The 16271-nt window shown below is 42.2% G+C and overlaps 1 protein-coding gene across 3 annotated transcripts in view; it reads right to left on the minus strand.

The window, feature by feature from the left end:
- Nucleotides 1-16271, minus strand: part of LOC119953648 (zinc transporter ZIP11-like) — a 762231-nt gene that overhangs the window by 699050 nt on the left and 46910 nt on the right. The window lies entirely within an intron of this gene.

The raw sequence follows: 16271 nt of genomic DNA on the forward strand, positions 1-16271 counted from the left end.
ATGAATCAGAATACGCAGCTTATTTCATTCTAGTTTCGCACTGTTTGATAGACATAGAGATAGGAGCAGGAGGCCGCCTTTGGCCCTTCGAGCCTGCTCCGCCATTCATCACGATCATGGCTAATCATCTAACTCAGTAGTCTATGTCATAATATACGCCAATATATCATGGTGCAGACACACACTAATGGACACACACAGGGACCAATCAACATGTACAAACACCGCAGCCAATCACCAGTTAGAATACACACACTATAAAGGCAGAGGGCACCACGGTTCCCGCTCATTCTGGGTGCTGCCTCTCAGTGTAACAGGAACTTATTCAGCCCAGCACAGACATACAACATGAGCTGACAGAATCAATTGGTTTGGACAAGGCTTAGGTCTCTAGTTCAAGTTAGCATTATTTAGATCCATCGTGTGTTAGTTAGTTAGAAGTAGTTAATAAAATTGAGTTGAACCTTCATCCGTGTTGGAAGCGTCTGTTCATCTCTCAAGCCTACACAAGCCAACACATCAGTCTAATCCTGCTTTCTCCCCATAGCCTATAGATACAGACATAGAAGATAGGAGCAGGAGGAGGCCTTTTGGCCCTTCACGAGGCATCTATTGTCTTAAGCCGCGGTCATGCTTATCCTGACTTAATGCTATACTTTTTTCACAGAGATGCTGAAGGAGGAACCTTGTTCAAGTAGTTAGCAGCTGAACACCTGACGCACATCACTGGCATCTCATAAATTGGCCTCTTGGTGGACTTGTGTGCGTAAGTGGGATTAAATCAGGACAGAATACTTTTCAGCAAATCATTCAGTGATCGTTGTGCATGAAGCACAGCAACGTGCACAAGGTTAAACACGAAACCATTGAGATTACACAAAAACGCCCAAACGGGAAAAGTGAAATCATAAACCAAAACAGGACTTATCACAATCACTTGCAATCCAAAGATGTCCTTGAAACATATTTCAGCTTGTGCTATTGTGCAAAATATCCAACTACTGCTTGAATGGGGCATTCCATTTAAACACTTAATTTTGTGGGCACTGGGCACCACAGTGACAAACAATAGAATTGCACTGTCAAGTCATTTAACTTCAAACAAAGAGCCAATTCACTTCACCTCAGTGCGAGATGGGACCATCACACCCTGTGGAGAATATACAAAACCTTTACACGAGTTAGGAGTTGAAACTTCCTTTTTTTTTTAAAACTCATTTTCAAAACCATTTTTAATCTAACCTGCATCGTGCAAGGATTGAACAAAATAGAAAAAGAATTAGAAGAATCAAGGAGGGTGAGGTAGAGTTCAGGAATTAGTTTGAAGAAAACCATTCTTCCCCCTTAGGGTCCACTGGAACGTTAAGGCAAGATTCCATGTTTTCTTTACAATTGAAGTAAATTATCTTGGAAATGTTCTTGTTTGTGCTTTCAGATGTCCACACTGTAGACTAACAAGCACAGTTGGTTAATTGCATTTGATTGTTGGTGAAACCTACTTCTTACAAAAGAAACTAAACAGATGTTGAAGTTACTATTTTTTCTCATTCGTCATTTTTCCCACCATTCACAATGGCACAAGAAATCGGAGTCGACCACATGGCCAAACAAGCTTGTTCCTCTGTTCAATACAATCATGGCTGACGTTGGGCATCAATTCTATTTTCCCACCCGCTCTCCATATCACTTCATTCCTGGAGACACCAGAAATCTCTCTATCCCAGCCTTAAATGTATTTAAAGATGGAGCGTCCATTTGCCTTTGGGATGAAAACTTCCAAATATTCACAACCTGTTGAGTGAAGTATTTTCTCGTCACCCCAGTCCGAAATGGTCAGCCCCTTAGCCTAAGTCTGTGTTGGACTTCCCGACAATCAGAGCATCACTACAGTGCAGAAGGAGGCTATTCAGCCCATTGAGTAAGCACCGACCCTCTGAAAGCGTACCCTACATCGGCCCAATTCCCCACCCTGTCCTTGTAACCCCCTCTAACCTGCACATCTTTAGACACTGAGGGGGAAATTAAGCATGGCCAATCCACCTAAGCTGCACATCTTTGCCTCTGGGAGGAAATCCACGCTGACACGGGGACAATGTGCAAACTCCACACAGTCACCAAAGGCCGAAATTGAACCCGGATCCCTGGTGTTGTGAGGCAGTAGTGCTAGCCACTGTGCCACCCATAATCTATCAGTGTGTACCCTATCCCCTTCAGAGCTTTGTAGATTTCAATGAGATCACCTTCTAAACTCCAAAGAATTAAAGCCCTAATTTACACAGATTCCCATCATCAGGTAACCCCCATCATCCCAGGGACCAATTTAGTGAACCTTCACCGAACTGCCTCCAATGCAATATATCCTTTCTTAAACTTCAGTGGTAGAGAAACAGTTGGAGAAAATTCTGAAGAAGGGAATCTATCTCCACTTGGAGAGGCAAGGTTTAATCAGGGATAGTCAGCAAGGCTTTGTCAGAGGGAGGTCATGCCAAACAAACTTGACTGAATTTTTTGAGCTGACGACCAAGTGTGCAGATGAGGGTAACGCAGTTGATATGGATTGCAGCAAAACCTTTGACATGGGAAACTTGTTAAGAAAGAAAATGCACATGGGATACGGGTTAACTACATGCGGTGGATTCAAAATTGACTTAGTTGTAGGAGACAGAGGGTACTTTAGTGACTGGAAGCCAGCATCCAGTGGTGTACCTCAGGGATCTGTGATGGGTCCCCTATTATTCATCATTTATATAAGTGACATTGATGACTATATGGGGAGTGGGATCAGTAAGCTTGCGGATAACACAAAGAGTGGTTAACAATGAAGTTGAGTGCCTTGAGTTACAGGAGGATATAGATGGGATGGTCAAATGGGAAGATAAGTGGCAGATGGAATTTAACCCTAAAAAGTGTGAGGTGATACATTTTGGAATTTGACAACCAAGTATTCAATGAGTTCCATAACACTAGTAAGTTCAACGGAACATATTTGTCCACAGATCTCTGAAGGCGGAAGTACAGGTTAATAGGGTGCTGAAAAAAGCATATGGGACACTTGCATTGAGGTATTGATTACAAAAGCAGGGAGGTCATATTGGAGTTGTATAGAGGCCACAGCTGGAGTAGTGTGTGCAGTTCTGGTCACCACATTATAGGAAGGATGTGATTACACAGAGGAGTTTTACATGGATGTAGGAGGAGAGGTTAGATAGGCTTGCATTGTTTTCGCTGGAGCAGAGAAGATTGAGGGGTGACCTGAGCGAGGTGTACAAGATTATGAGGAACATGGACAGGGTCGATAGGGAGCAGCTGTTCCCCTTAGTTGAAGGGTCAGTTACGAGGGTACACAAGTTCCAGGTGAGGGACAGGAGGTTGAGTGGGTGGTGCGCTCTGGAATGCACTGCCTGGGAGGGTGGTAGAGGCGGGTTGCCTCACATCCTTTAAAAGTATCTAGGTGAGCTCTTGGCATCTCGTAAAATTCAAGGCTCTGGGCCAAGTGCTGGTAAATTGGATGAGGGAGGTAGGTCAAGTGTTTTTCACATGTCGCTGCAGACTTGATGGGCTGAAGGGCCTCTTCGGCACTGTGATTCTGTAAAATGTGCAGACTAAAATTGCACACAATGGGGGCCTGTATTAGCCATTAGTGTAAACGGTGACACCAGCCCAGAATCGCCTCCGCCAGGACTCTGTGCACTGAGGGAAAGATCCCACCCAAAATTTCAAGTGTGGTCTCATCAAAACACTGCACAAATATAGTGATGACTTCTTAATATGTGTACTCCAAAGCCCTTGCAATAAAGGCCAATATGCCAGCTGCCTTCCTAATTGCTTGTAGCACCTGCATGTTAACGTTCCGCATTCCTTGTACCAGCACACTCGAGTCTCCTTGAACATCAACACTTACAAGTACACCTTTTAAAAAAAGTATTCTGCTTTTCTGTTCTTACAACCAAAATCAATCACTTCACACTTCCCTACATTATTTTGAATCTGCCGTCTTCTTGCCCACTCACATAACTTGACTTTTCCTCTTTGCAGCCTTTCTGTGTCCTCCCCACAGCCTACCTTCCTATGCAATTTGGCAGCAAGCTTTCATCCTTTCCCCTCAATCTCTTTATCCCGGTTATTAAGGCGGATTGTAAATAGCTCAGGCCCCAGCACTGCTCCATGTGGCACTCCACTATTCACTGCCTGCCAACTTGAAAAAGCCCCAATTTAAGTGACTTTTTGTAGTGATATGAACATACGAAACAGGTGCCATTCGGCCCCTCGAGCCTGCTTCACCAATCACCAAGGTCATGGCTGATCTGTTTGCGTTTCAAATTCCACATTCCCATCTAACACCAAGAAGTTTGATTCTCTTGCCCAACAAGAATCTACCCACCTCCTCCTGTCTTTTAACCACCACTTTATCCATGATAAAATAATAACTCCAACACTATGAGCCCCTATCTTGCCTATTAGCCTTCTGTGTTGCACCTTATCAAATGCTGTTTGGAAAACGACATCTACTGGTTTCACATTTTCTAATAATTTGTCAAACAGGATTTTCCTTTTCTAAAACTATGTTGACCTAATCATACTAGGCTTTTCTTTGTGCGTCGTTCAGACTTCTTTAATAATAGATTCCAAAAGTTTTCCAACAACTGATGTTGGGCTAACTGATCTGTAGTTCCTTGTCCCCCCCCCCCTGCCGGTCCCCGTCCCCCCCCCCCCCCGTCGTCGTCCGTCTCTCCCCCCCCCCCCCCCCCCCCACATTCTTGAATAGCGGTGTCACATTTACCAACTTCCCATCTAATGGAACTTTTCCAAAATCTCGGGAGTTTTGGAAACTCCTTGCCAGCACATCCACTACCTCTGCAGCTATCTCTTTGAGAAACCAAGGGTGTTGACTATCAGGGCCCGGAGATTAGACGGAAGTCAGTCCCTTCATTTTCTCAAACACTTTTCCCCTGCTGATATGAATTTCTTTACACTTTTTAAGCCCCTAGGTTCCCATCTTTTTCCAGTAGGAAACTTGTGCCTTTTACCATGAAGGCAGATAAAAATTATTTGTTCAATGCCTCTGCCATTTTCTCATTCCCCATGATATTTTTCCCATTGCTCCTTCTAAGGGACGAATGTTTACTTTAGCTACTTCTTATATACTGAGAGAATCTCTTATAACTTTTTTTTATATTTCCAGCTAGTTTTTGCTCATACTGTATTTTTTCCCTTTTTTAGCAACTTTTTGGTAGTCCTCTGCTGGTTTCTAAAAAAAACTCCCAATCCGCAGACTTGTTACTGTTGTTTTTTACAATTAACATAAAAACGAGGAACAGGAGACAGCCATTTGATTCCTTGATTCCTCTCCACTTGTCAATGACATCATGGTTGATTCAATGTGGCCTTAACTCCGGTCTGTCAATCATAACCCTCAACTCACATGTCAATCAAAAATCTGTCCAAATCAGCCATGAATATATTCAATGATCCAGCCACCACTGCTCGCTGCGGGGGGGAATTCCAATCACTTAACAACATCAGAAGAAATTCCTCCTCATGTCTGCCTTCAATGCCTTTGATAGGAGATCCCTTCTTTCGAAACTGTGCCTGCTCGTTCCAGACTTCCCAATGAGGTGCCCATCTCTTTTTGTCTTAACGAGTTGAAACTTGAATTTCAGAGCAACAAGGTTACCTCAATTATGGGTAATGTCTTTGACATATCCCATAAAAGCCATAAAATCCCTACAGTGCAGAAGGAGGCCATTCGGCCTATGAAGTTTGCATGAAAGCACATGGTCTTATTAGAGACAGTTAACATGAGTTTAGGATGTCGTGCTTAACCAATAAACTGAAGTTCCACGAGCAGGTTACAAATCTGATGGACAAGGGTGAGGGAGTAAATGTCATCCACACAACCTCAGGAGCACTATTCCATACAACTACCATGTTGGCCTTGTGAAGGGCTGGGAGACTGGACAAGTGCATTGCCGAGAGGTAGATAAGAAAGGATTGCTGGTGCTCAGGGAGTGTCAGAGTAGAAACAGTTTATCAATTGATCTCTATGGGGATAAGCATTGGGTCAACGTTGTTTTCCCATCCTTGTAAGAGGGCAGAGCGTTGTCTGAGGTTTCTAAATTAACAAACTTAGTTTCCTAGTAAGGCTGACGCCTACGAAGCAAAGATTGCTGGAACAAGCCCAAGTTGCTTCTAATTCCTCAAGAGTGGATAGTAAAGGTTTATGGAAAACTGCCTCAAAAAAGAACTGTGGAGTGCTTTTTAACAACTCGGTCCGCAGACAGCCCAGTTAAGAATGTGGGTGATAAGAATGGCAAGAACATTTTACAGTAATTACTGTTACAGTTCAGGCACTGATCCCAAGACTGGGAAATAGTAACAAGTGCCTGGTTCCAGGATCATGTTGTTCCAAATGATGCTATCTGTTAACTGCTGCTTCATGTTGACACATAGTTTAGCTCATCTGGCATTTTTTAAGCTTGGTGCTGCCAAAACGCACAACACAGCGCAAACTGTAAATAGTGCACAAAAACACCATCCACTTTCAGTCATAATGGGCTGAGTTTGGGTGACTCAGGAGACATTTAAAAAATGGCAGCCAGGACGCGATTCAAGGATTAAAGACGTTAATACGGCCACACATGTGTACAACTGTGTACAGTTCTGGTTACCCTATAGAAAGGATATTATTAAATTAGAAAAAATGCTGAAAAGATTTACTAGGATGCTACCGGGTGTTGATGGTTTGAGTTATAAGGGGAGACTGGATAGACTGGGACTTTTTGCCTTGGAGCGTAGGAGGCTTAGGGGTGATCTTATAGAGGTCTATAGAGGGGCACAGATCAAGGAGATAGGCAACACCTTTTCCCAAACGTAGGGGAGTCTAAAGCTAGAGGCTATAGATTTAAGGTGAGTGGGGAGTGATACAAAAGCGTCCAGAGGGGCAATTTATTCACACAGAGGGTGGTGAGTGTCTGAAACGAGCTGCCAGTGGCAATAGTAGAGGCGGGTACAATTTTGTCTTTTAAAAAGCATTTAGATAGTTATGTGGGAAAGATGGGCAGAGAGGGATATGGGCCAAATGCGGGGAATTGGGACTGGCTTAGTGGTAAAAACTGGGCGGCACGGACGAGTTGGGCCGAAGGGCCTGTTTGCACGCTGTAAATCTCTAAGACTCTATGATTCCCGACCACTGGGGTTTCCAATTTTCAGCAGTGTTTTTTTAAGGGTGCAGGCTGGTTCAGGTTGAGAGTCTGAACCCTACACTCCCGATCTGGCCGGCTCCATCGCAGGAATATAAATTTCATAGTCCCCCACAATTTTCATAGAGTTGAGCCAGCTTTTCAAAGAATCAGAGGTGCCGTGAACCATTGACTGCACAAGAGGATCTTTTGAAAGGTAACAAGATATGACCCCCCCCCCCCCCCAAGCCCTTCATGCCTCCTATGCCAAGGTATGTCCTGAAAAGATCCCCTCTGACACTCATGCCAAGTAAAGGTGCTTTCATGCCCATTCACCCAGTATACACAATATTGAAGTAATCAACGCTATAGTGACAGTAGCGTTAAAAAAATCCTTTTTACTACACGTATGGTTACTCTGGGCTCAGGTGTTTCAACAGACAAATGGATTTCTGCACTCTCAGCCAAGCCTCATTATGTATACTTAGCCAAGAGCACACATATCTATTAAAGTACTAAATCATCGGAACATGGGAGCAATAGAAGGTGAGTCAGCCCCTTGAGACTTTCCCTACCATTCAACAAGAATGATGGGCTCAGGTCAAGGGCTGCATGACCTACTACTGGGGGAGACAATGGCGTAGTGGCATTGTCACAGGACTAGTAATCCGGAGACCCAGAGTGCATCCTGGTTCCAATTCCACTATGGCAGAAGAAGTTTTTAAAGTTAAAGGATGACCATGAAGCACATTGTCGATTATTGTAAAAACCCATCTGGCTCACTAATTTCCTTTAGGGAAGAAAATCTGCCTTCCTTACCTTGGGATGGGCAACAATTGCTGACCTTACAGCGACACTCGGATCCCATGAAGAATAAAGGAAAGAAAAGATCATGGCTGACTTTCTAACTCAATGTCATCTTCACACACTATCTCTTGTACCCCAGCATGTCATTGGTATCTAGAAATCTCTGCTTTGAACATACTCAAAAACTCAAACAGCCATCTGCAGGAGAGAATTGCAAAGATTCACCACCATCTGACTGAAGAAATTCCTCTTCATTTCAGTCCTAAATGATCTACTCCTTATTCTGAACATGTGCCCCCCTAGTTCAAAAACAGCATTCCCTCCCCCTCCCGCCATGGCCCCAGCAAAGGTAAGCATCCTTCCTGCATCTACCTTGTTGAGCCCCGAGATCATCTCTCATTCTTCTCAACAGTACAAGACCAGTCTCCTCCCAAATTCTCCTTGTGGGACAATCCCATCATTTCAGGAATTAGTTTGGTGAACCCTCATTGCACTTGCTCTATGGTCAGTGTACATTTCCTTAAGTAAGAAGACCACAACTGCACACAATACGCCAGGTGTGGTCTCACCAAGATGCCACTGAACTGCAGCAAGAATTCCTTCCTCCTGTACTCAAATCCTGTTACAATAAAGGCCAACATGTCATTGGCCTTCCGAATTGCTTGTTGCACCTGCATGTTGGCTTTCAGTAAGTCACCCTGGTGCCTTTGGACATCAACACTGCCCAATCTCTCCCCATTTCAGAAATACTCTGCATTTCTGTTTTTCCTACCAAAGTGGATAATTTCCCGTTATTCCACATTATATTCAATCTGCCACATTCTTGCCCACTCACTTAACTTGTCCAAATCCCCTTAAAGCAGCTTTGCATTCTCCTCACAACTCGCATTCCCACTGCGTTTTGTGTCATCAGCAAACCAGAAAATATTACATTTAGTCCCCAGATCCAAACCATTAATATAGATGATGAATAGCTGGGCCTCAAGCACTGATTCTTGTGGTACTGCACTAGTTACTGCCTACCAAACTGAGAATGATTCGTTTATCCCTCCTCTTGATTTTCTGTGTTAACCATTCCTCAATGCAGGCCAGTGTATTACAGCTAATCCCATGTGTTCTAATTTTGTTTACTAATCTTTTGGGTGGAACCTACCAAAAGCCTTCTGAAAATCCAAATACATCACATCTCCTGAATCCTCCTTATTTACTCTGCTAGTTACATCTTTCAACAGGTTTATCAAACATGCTTTCTCTTTCATAAATCCACATCGACTCTGCCCAATCTCACCGTTATTTTGTGTATCCAGTTATCACAACCTTTGAATTAGATTCCAACACTTTCCCTACCATCGATGTCAGGTTAATATGTCTTACCATTCCCCGTTTTCTCTCTCCCTACTCTCTTAAACAGTGGGGGTTATATTTTCTACCTTCCAATTCACAGGCACCATTCCAGAATCTAGAGAATATTGAAAGATGATCAACAATGCATCCACTCTATCTACAGTCACCTCTTTCAACACTCTGGGATGTAAGTCATCAGGTCCAAAAGGTTTATCAAATTTCAGTCTCATTAACATCTCCAGCACTACTTTTTTACTAATTCCTTTCAGACCCTCAATCTAAAATCGTCCCTTGGCATCCCAATATTTGAGTGTTTTTATTGTATATTCCTGTGTGAAGACGCACAAAGTACTTGCTTCGAGTCCCTGCCATTCCCTCATTAACCATCATAAATTCTCCATTCTCGGCCTGTAAATGGGCCTAGATTTTTCTTTACTAACTTATTCCTTTTCATGCAAGCTTTCACAGTCCGCTTTTATGCTCTTTGTGCTCAAATTCTATTTTCTCTTTTTCAATTTCTTGGCTCCCCCTGGCTGAATTTTAAAATTTTCCCAATTCTCACCAGCTTACTACTTTCTTTGACAACTTCATGTGCCTCTGCCTTTGATCTCAAAGAAACTTTAACTGCTCTTGCTGGCTGAGAACCTTTAACTTCTCTTGTTGGATCATTTTGTTTGCCAGCCTTTTGTGCCTTGAAGACATGGAAAACCTTTAAATACTAGCACTGCCTGTCTGTCTTCATACCTGTCAATGTAGTTCCCCAAACTACCTCAGCCAATTTTCCCCTCATGCGTTCAGAGTTTCCTTCATTTAGATGAAAGATCCTAGTTTTGGATTGAACTACATCACTTTCAAACTTAGAACAGTACAGCACAGAACAGGCCTTTTGGCCCTCAATGTTGTGCCGAGCAATGATCACCCCACTCAAATCCCACTTTTAGGACACTACGGGCAATTTAGCATGGCCAATCCACCTAACCCGCACATCTTTGGACTGTGGGAGGAAACCGGAGCACCCGGAGGAAACCACTTCATATAAAATTCTGTCATATTGTGGCCATTAGCCCTTTCACATTGCACAATACTAGCTCCAAAACAGCCCGTCCTCCGGTTTGTTCCGCAACACACTATTGCAGAAAACCATTGTGTATGCATTCCAGGAATCTGTCCTGCTCAGCGTTAATGCCAATTAGGTCTACCCAGGCTATTTCTAGGTAGAAGTCGCCCATGATTGCTGCATTTCCCTTGTGACATGCACCACTAATTTTCTGATTTATACTGTGCCCCTATTTGGTGGCCTACAAATTACACCTACCAAGGATTTCTGCTCTTTTACTGCTTCTTACTTCCACCCAAACGGATTTGATATCTCGATCTTCCGATCTAAGATATGCTCTCTCTAATCTGCTGATCCTTTATTAACAATATGAGACCTGTTCTTCTTTTCCTCTTTTCTTGTCCTTCCCAAATGCTAAATACCCTTGAAATTTCAGATCCCAACATTGGTCACCCCGGGACCATGTCTCTGTAATGACAATTAGGTCATATCTGTTTCCTTCTGTTGTGCCGTTAATTCATCTACTTTGTTGCAAATGCTGTGTGCATTCAGGTAAGAGCCGTTAATGCTGCCTCACCATGTTCACAATCTCTCGCCTTAACTACTGGCATACTCAGATGTCCGTATGCTCTGTTCCTCCCTGCCACATTGATAATAATTTCCTTTATTGCTAGCCTGCTCTCTTATCTTCTCTCTTTAGTTTATAATACATGTGTCCCAGAGTAATCACTGCTTGATTGACAACTCTGACTCGCAGATCTATGCTATATATCTCACAATGTATATTTAGACAGGATAAACAATGTTCAAGTGCTTGCGGTTTCTTCTACTGATGCTTTAAAGGGTCTGGATTCTTGACACTTCTATTGGGCAGTAATAAAAACTTAACTACAGAGACATTCTGAAAGCCCATCTTAGAGCCTGCAAGTTGGACCCCACTACATGGGGTGGTAAAAACAACCCTGGACAGACCCAAATGGTGAAGTCTCTGTCAACAAACAATCTCAACATTTAAAAGAGAAGAGAGTCAGGTCCTTGCTGGGCAAGCAAGCCTGTCACAAAGCCCATGCCTTCGCACATCTCTCCAACAGTGACTTCAGCTGTAATGCCTGCAATCAGATCAACACATTAAGATTTTATTTAACATTAGACACGAGACAACAGGGACCTAGACTGTGAACAACTGGCCTCCTTGCTGAACACTCATCCATCAAAGTGATGGGAGAATTCATCAGCAATACACACTAAACACTTCCTGCAATTTTCCACATCTGTTGACAGCCATGGCTCAAGGGCAGCATTCACATCTCAGAGTCAGAGATTCTGGATGCAAGTCCCACTCCCGGGCCTGTGCAAAAAAAATAAAGCCTGGCACTCCAATGCAGTACTAAGGGAGTGCTGCACTGTCAGAGGTGCCATATTTCAGGTGAGAGATTAACCAAGGCCACTTCTAGCCTCTCAAGTAGACATAAAAGATCCAATAACACTAGCAGGGGAGTTTATTGTGCGCCAATTAGCTGCTGCATTTCCTGCATTACAGCACCAGCTCCTTGGCTAAAAAGCATTTTGAGATGTCTGGTGATCATGAAGGACACTATCTAAATGCAAATCTTTCTTTCCACATAGATGGTTGTACATCACACTCCTGTGTCAACATGCCGTGTCACATGGGGTTGGAACAAGACTTCTACCCATAATTTCTCGCGTGGCGAGTTCCCTGTCACCGCCATACATAAATAATAGGCGAGCAAAGAGGGAGCAAGAAGGGAAAATCTCCACGTTTGCGTATTGCCTGCGGTTATCTGCTCACTCACCACATTGCTATATGGTACACTGTGATCTCAAAATGGAGGATGGGCAGATGATGCTCACTTATAACAGAACTGCTAGGTATTTCAATGCCACTGTTATTGTAACCGGCAGTACTCCTGTTTCGCCCTCGCAGGTTTCCCCAGAAGTTGGCTTTTTGGTTATGCAGGGAATACACATCATTCAAATCTTACCGTTCACATTTGAGTAAAATGCTGACAGGTTTCAGCTGGGTTGGGTTGACACAGCTGAAGTGCACTGCCTTGTGGCTCATCTCTTCAGCCTGTCAAGGCCCGAGGCACAAGAGTTCTGTCCCTGAACCTCTCTACAGAAGATGCTCCATCCGGCCTACCTCTTTTCCTCATGTGACTCATTGTAAAATTCTGTTTGACAGTACTCCCTTGTACCTCTGCATGCGTTACCATGTTAAAAATACTATATGAATGCAATGTGCTGTGGCTGGTGTTGCCATGAAGTTACCTCCAAAGTGCCAGCCCCAGAATCTCAATAACTTGCAATCAACCTCAGCCGAGACATGACCAAAACAATTTTATTTATCAAACTGCGCTGTATTTCACTCTTGACCTCAACTCACCAAGATGCTGGGGAGCAGGATGAACAGTAATTGCAGGACTGTTGAAGATCAGTCCGCTTCCCTTCACCCACCCCAAAAATAATCTGATGCTCCTCACTCTACAGTGACTGCAGTTTTCAGCAGATAAGAGCACGACACCAATAACTGCAGGAAATTTGCAATCTATTTTCCTGTACTGCACAACAGAGAAAACTGCTCAAAGGCAAACGGTATTGGGCAGTGTGAAGTGTAAACGCAGCCCACTGACAGCTGATCCATTAACTGGACAGCTCGCCTGGAGAGCTTGCTATAAGGCAGTGAAATCAGACATTGCTAAGCAATCTTCTGTTTAATGAAATGCACCAAAAATGGTGTTCAATTAATGCAGGAATCTTTTAGCCTTCAAACATTATTAAATTTCAGCATAAGGCAATATAATCAATTAAGTGTGATTTATTACCCTGTAAAGAAGCAGTGAATAATGAGAGAAAGAAAAATGAAAATATGATGAGTCATGCTTCATATTGTTACCATCCCAGTTGATCTAATAACAGGGCGGTAAGATCTCAGAACGGAACACTAGCTCAAAAGATCTTAACTTTGTTTATAAAGCGTGGAGGAGCAGAATCATTGGATCACTAATTAGTTTTGACAACAAGACAAAAAACTTTAATTCAACATGAAAAGTTGGATTTTTATGCAATTCTCCTCGACTCTCTCTTTAGTTTAACAATTACACACAGGTTTTAGGATTGACATGGATTACAAAGTGCATCTTAATCCACAACGATCTCATTAACACAAAGTCCCTTTTAAACACATAAGATGACAGTGGGCAAATTCACTCTCCACTCTGAACCCCAAGTGAATGTTTGCAGATCTCGCCTCAGAATCCCCCCAGATGATTGTCATGTGAGAGTTTCCAAAATCCACTCCCAAAAACCCGTTTTAAAATCTTCTCAGAATTATGCATTCTCTTCAGAGGTTTGCATTCTAAAATCTAGATCAAATGTTCCAAATGACACTTTGAAACAAAGCTTCCGCTCCACTTTTAAAAGTGAATCTGTCCAGGAGTTTCCACTAACCCGTTTAAGATTTCTTTGTCTCAACTGCTTTTACATAGGACCAGCCACCGATTTGCCGTTATTTCCACTGATGATCGACAGACTGTAGAAAAATCTCACAAACCTGAAAATCACTTCAGATGTTTTTATGGCAACTCAGCCTTCTTCTCAGCTCTGTCTGTCTTTACTGACCGGTGCTCTGCAAGAATACCTTTAACCTCAGACATCTTGGAAACTTCTCTTCATTTCTCTAGTTTCCTAGCTGATCTTCAAATCTCTGCCCTTGTTTTCTCAACCATTACTTGATGGTATGGCTTTTCTTCTCTTTCCTCCTGGCAAAGCCAAGAAAGATGTTCCTACTCTAGCCTTCGAAATCAACTGTGTCTAGCAGAGCTGAGAGGTGCCTTCTCTCTCACTTACCAATCTTCAACTGCCCACAGATTCAGCTAAGATTTAAACGCTTCTCTACCTTACAAGATAGTTGCTAAGCAACCACTGCTGGTTTCTTTATTCTTCACACCGTAGCCCTCACTAAGCACAATAGAAACACAGTTGGAGCTTAACAACCCTCACACACAAACATACATACACACACACACACACACATACAAACACCTTTGTCCAGCATGAATCTAACAACAGGCATGGAAACATTATATTAAACCCACTTAAAACTATATCTTATTTCTAATGTTTACCAATACAAATACAAATCCCTTAAAACCACATTGTTTTCCTAACACCTCTCCTGTTGACAGAAAGAAATCTTCATAACCATGAAGATTTATTTACACTGGTGTTACATCCACTTTATACAAACTTAACATGGCAAATATCTAACCACACAAAAATTAAATCATACAAGCACAGTTTTCTTAGTTCACAATTACACATGCCATAATATATAATTACAATGTTTCAACCAAAACAAAGACAACAAACTTAACAGCATCATCAGAAACGATACATGGCAATGTTATCATAACTCGCGTCTTCCATTTCTTTTCTTCTGGTTTCCAGTTTTCAACTCAGAAAATAACGTTTCATTTCGGTCCACAGTGCAATTGTGCATTTTGTCACTTGGAGGCCTAGTTCCATCCTCAAGCCAAGTTCAAATGTCGTGAACACACATTTTGATCTCACACAATCAAAATGTCATTTTTATGCATTAACATTGCTTCGGTCAGAATCTCTTTTAGCTGTTTCAAGAATGTTAAGATGCTTGTGTTCACTTGAAATAGTGTTGTGTTCTTGTTTTGTTTGTTGTTTGAACGTTGTGTGATCTTGTTGTTTCTCTCAAGTTATTTTCAATTCGGTTTGACCCATGTCATTTACTTCCTCTCTGAAGTTTCATAGTTCGTTCTAATCCTTCAAACGTTTCTGCGCAATTTCTGAACCATCTCAGTCTCGTTCTCAGTAGAGTTTGAATGTTCTTTGGCAATCTGTCCTCTTGTCTTTCTCCCACCTACTATATCTTGTGTAGTATCACCGACTGGCATTTTTAAATCAGTCTCTGGTCACTGACTCAGAAAGGTTACATTGCAATGTCAGCATTTCTGGTTGACGATTCGTACTTTGCAATTTTACAAGTACTTAAGTTGTTTTCTTATTGTCCGTCACTGACTTTGATACATCAGCAATACTACTTGGATCTGTTCTTTGCTCAACTGGATTCCTACTCCACATTGAGTTTCTACTCACAGGAAGAACATTCGAACTGAGACACTCCACGCCATCCACCTTCTTCATTTCCTCCATTTTTGCTTTGAAGTTCAAAAATCTCATTGCTCTTCTCACGACCAAGTTCTAACAATTCATTAATTTTACTTTTTTAATTCCAGATTCAACCAATTATTCCGATTTACCAGAACCGCCTTTTCTTGTTCAATGCATTTCCCACGACTTCATAATGGCTTCTGATGATTGATGTTCACCACGTTTTAACTGAAGATCAACCCTTGCAAAGTTTGCTTTTTCAAGTTTACCCTTCAGACAGTTCAAATCCTCAGTCAAATGTTCCACTTTTCCTGACTGATTCTCAGTGGTTCTTATCAGTTGTCCTTTTTCATTCACAAACTACTCTTTCATACGTGAGAGTTAATATTCTGTGCCAATCAGGTTTTCCTTCAACTGCTTGTCATCTGCAATAAAGTGCCTCATTTTTCTCCACTGTAGTTTCTAAAAGTTTGTTAACACCATCATGATCAACAGCCTATTACAATACTCTCCAAATGCAAATCATTACCTAGGATGAAATCTATTCCTCCAATAGATAAATTAGGAATAATTCCCACGATAACAATTCAAATTACTTTACAAAGTTACTTCTTAAAGAGAAACAGATTAATCCCTTCCATTAATACCTCTTACTAATACTTTTTCCTTCATAAAACGTCCTAAAATACAAGCGTTTCATCAGCTAGCATCAACAATTGATC

Source organism: Scyliorhinus canicula, chromosome 18 (genome assembly GCF_902713615.1).
Source record: "Scyliorhinus canicula chromosome 18, sScyCan1.1, whole genome shotgun sequence".
Taxonomy (NCBI): Eukaryota; Metazoa; Chordata; class Chondrichthyes; order Carcharhiniformes; family Scyliorhinidae; genus Scyliorhinus; species Scyliorhinus canicula.